The sequence below is a fragment of the Gopherus flavomarginatus genome, unplaced genomic scaffold (assembly GCF_025201925.1).
Source record: "Gopherus flavomarginatus isolate rGopFla2 unplaced genomic scaffold, rGopFla2.mat.asm mat_scaffold_1374_arrow_ctg1, whole genome shotgun sequence".
Classification (NCBI taxonomy): Eukaryota; Metazoa; Chordata; order Testudines; family Testudinidae; genus Gopherus; species Gopherus flavomarginatus.
Genome location: NW_026114681.1, coordinates 45,189 through 49,158, shown reverse-complemented (window position 1 = coordinate 49,158; position 3,970 = coordinate 45,189). Strand labels below are relative to the sequence as shown.

The 3,970-nt window shown below is 40.1% G+C and overlaps 1 long non-coding RNA gene across 1 annotated transcript; it reads left to right on the top strand.

Annotated features, from left to right (window-relative positions):
• The first annotated feature begins 2,728 nt into the window (after window positions 1–2,728).
• LOC127041986 (uncharacterized) lies at window positions 2,729–3,970 on the top strand. The gene is made up of 2 exons (XR_007771800.1): window positions 2,729–2,765; window positions 3,802–3,970. It is a non-coding gene; the product is annotated as an uncharacterized LOC127041986 (long non-coding RNA).

Below are 3,970 nucleotides of genomic sequence, written 5' to 3'. Positions count from 1 at the left end.
GTATTTTCCCGTGTTACAATACAGGGTTGATGGTAAACTAATGTTTCCCCTGTGCGCACTTTGTGCAGAAACAAAACAAAAGGACCCCTGCAGGCACAATCAGGAGGAGAGGGCTTTAACAGGGGCTTGGTGCCCTATAGAGTTGGTGGAGGCTTTAAACAAAGGGTACAGTAAAAAGGGGAGTGGAATCCACCCCATTGGATTATTTAGGAGATTTAACTAGCGAAATACCCCCAGATGATCACATTGTGGAGTTTGTGTCCGCGGGACCTAAAACATGCGGGGACAAACTGTCCAGCGGTAAAACCTCTATGAAATTAAAAAGAATCACACTTAACTCTTTCGCTAACAAGAGGACTCCTAAAGGGTGGCATGTTTCTATGAAAGCCTTGGCAGAGCTAAACGTGCCTACGACAGTCGTAGGGCATGTTACCAATGAACAATTTTTAGAGCGTCTAAAAGTAGGGCTAAAGCCTGTCAAGGCCACAGGTAGAACCACCCCTTTTAAAAACGTCCCTGTTAAAAAACGAAAAATTGACTGGTTAACAGTGTAAAATAAAAGACGTAAATAAAATTTTATTGGTGCACCTCTTTAAACACACGCAAGATAAACACGTTTGAACATGTTGAAACATGCTTAAAACAGGTCTGGACATGCCGGGTCTTCATAGACGGTTACAACAGAAATTAACACAGAACTACACAGAGGACGCCCAATTGACCTGACACAAGCTAAAGCGCTAAGCCTGTGGAAAACCGTCTACGGGGGTAATTTTAAAATAAAGACGCAACGTGTGATTTCTAAAAAAGGGGATCAAGTAATAGTATCTAAAACAAAGTGCATTGTTGAAAAGGGGAATCAGCAAACCATTACCGATGAAATATTTATCGTTTCAGGGGTTTTATTAAGAGGACAAAGACAGGTGTATGCATTACAAGATTATGAAGGGGAGGAAGTCGTGCCGTCTTCTTATCCTGAAGACTTACAAAAAGTAAACCCTAACGAGGACTGCGTTTACAAGGTAGAAAAATTTTTAGCAGAAAAAGGTCAGGGAATAAACAAATTTTTTTTGTAAAATGGAAAGGCTGGCCTAAGAAATTTAATAGTTGGCTTAAAGCGTCTCAAGTGCACTACCTTTAATAAAAAAATGACTGAAAAAAGTTTTTACATGACCTTACCAAGCAACGCCTGAGCGGGGGTTTTTCCTCAAAATACTAGTTCCAATTTTACAATAAAACTAGCCAAGCCTTCAAATTTAATAAGGCGGTGGGATGTCGCTTTATCGGAAATTTATTATTGTCACTTTTGGAACACGCTTCTTTACGAAACAGCATTTACTTTAGCCTCGGAAAAAAGTTCCAACCTACAACATGGATTCCGGCTATTATTCAATCATTCACCATTTAATAGAAATCATCAAGAATATAGACAAAGATGCCGAAAAACCAAATACCTACGTTATTTACAACCCTGTGACTAGAAGCGTTCAGTTAAAACCAAACGATGGAAAGTAGTTTTTTTCCACAGTGGGTAAATTGGCAACAATATTGGGAATGCTTTCAAATCATCCGTGTAGGATAGTACCCCGCAGACATTACGGGGTGGTTAACTCTTTATACGTGTACACGGATATAGTGGAACATCAGTTAGTGGGGGACTACTATGTGCCGCTGTTGCGCTGCGTTCCCATCCGCGGTAGCAACAACGAATTTCTTACAATAATGTATGACAAACCGCATTACGTTCCCTTAAGTAAGCAGCACATCAGAACCCTTACTATTGAAATAAAGACGGATCAAAATAAGCGCGCTTCATTTAGTTTTGGAAAGATAATTGTTAAACTATATTTGCGCCCCCAAGAAGCTGGAGAATTGTGACTAAGAAAAACTATGGAGACCCCTTTTTGTATAGAAACTACTACAAGGCCCAGGCTGGCTATGCCTTAGCAGGATATCAAGGATTACTCGTTTTGTACGGGATAGGTTTAGAAGGCATATTTCGCAGTCTTTTTAGAAAAGTCGTGTCCCCTTTAAAAAGAGGTTTTTTACATTATTAAACGCCACATAAAACAGCCGCAAAAAATATAACCAAAAATGTCGTAAACCACGTGTCTAGCGCAGTTAAAAACAACACAGGAGCAGAGGAAGGTTCCGGTTTACTGGTAATGAGAAGAAAAAGATCAGCGATGCGCCAGCCATTTAAGGTACCATATAGACCATTAAAAAAAAGCTGTCGGAAGACGTCTTTGCCATATACCTAAAAGGCCTCCTAAGAAGAGGAAGCGTCTCGTTCCCGCGATAAAAGGGATATATTTTAAAATGGCTTTTATTCATTGTGGGTCTGACGAATGCACCAAAATCGGAACTGGATTTATTTCAAATAGCCCCTACAAAAACCAGTATTTAAAATAACTTTTATGTAGAGGTACCTTCTTTGACCGCTTTTACGGTAAATGCACCTCTTGAATTTTTTATTACGGGGCTTGGGGATCATTACTTAGACCTTAACAACACTCTACTGTACGTGTGCTGCAAGGTGATAAAAGATGACTGGTCGGACATTGATGATGATGCCCGGGTTCCCCGAATAGACTACCCCATCGCCACTCTTTTTAACCAGCTGGATGTTACTTTAGGCGATCGTATTAATAGCTAGAGCAACAATTGTTACCCTTAGAGAGCCTTAATAGAGCTAATTTTAAACGAAAAGCCACGACACCCTCGCTACGCAATTTGTTTTTTTAAAGAAAATCTACTGCTAAACGGTGTAGTTTTAAAAATTAAACTAAGTTGCAAAGATGTTTTTTGCCTTATGAGCGGGATTGAAAACCAGAATTATGAAGTACACATTATTTCGGTTTCTTTGCTTTTAAATCGTGCAAAAGTAACCCTGGAGGTTCGTTTGGGGCACGGCGAAGCTTTAATGATTGTCAACGCTAAGTATCCCGTAGACCGGGTAAGCATAAACGTGTTTAGCATACCGGCCGGCAGTCGTGTCAGTTACCAGGAAAACCTTTTTTTAGGACAGCTACTCAAGCACCTAGTAGTAGGTTTTATAGATAACGACGCCTTCAGCGGCAGCTACGTTAAAAATCCTTTTAACTTTAAACATTATAATCTTAATTTTGTGGCCTTGTATGTGGATGGCGAACAGGTGCCAGCAAATCCCCTACAACCCGATTTTGAAAATGGAACCGGGGATGAATTTGCCCAGGGCTATACGCTGTACGCCTTTGATTTGACCCCATATCAGTAGTCCGCCGATCATTATTCTTTAATTAAAACTGGAAACCTGAGAGCGGAATTTCGGTTTGCAACGGCTTTGCCGTCTACGGTTAACATGATAGGGTATGGGGTTTTTGATAACGTGCTCGAAGTAAATCATAGAAGAAACGTTCTGTTTAACTATATGTAATCATGCACACCGTGCAGCTACGTGATATTTTATCAAAGGACCCTTCTTTTTTAGATGCTTTTTCTAGCGATTGCTTTCGAAAGGTTTTGAGTCCGGAAGACCTTTGGGGCATATTGTTAACATCCACCCCCATAAGTTACCCGGGGAACATTTGTTGGCCCTTTATTTTCCAAAACGGGGGCCCGGCGAGTTTTTGACTCCTGCGGTTTTTCCGAAGACACTAACTTTTTCCCTAAGCCTATTATGAATTTTTTAAACCGTAACTGTGATAAAGTTGTGTTTCATCAGAGACAACTTCAGGACCTCTTAGCAGTAACCTGCGGTTATCATTGGATTTTTTTCTTAAACAACGTAATAAGGGTTTATCTTTTGATTGTATTTTAAAGTTGTACACAGATGATTTACCAGAAAATGACCGCTTGGTGGTGCAATTTGTAAAAGGAAGAAGACCGGCATGCCCAGACCTGTTTTAAACATATTTCAACATGTTCAAACGTGTTTGTCTTCTCGTGTGTTTAAAGAGGTGCACCAATAAAATTTTGTTTACGTCTTTTA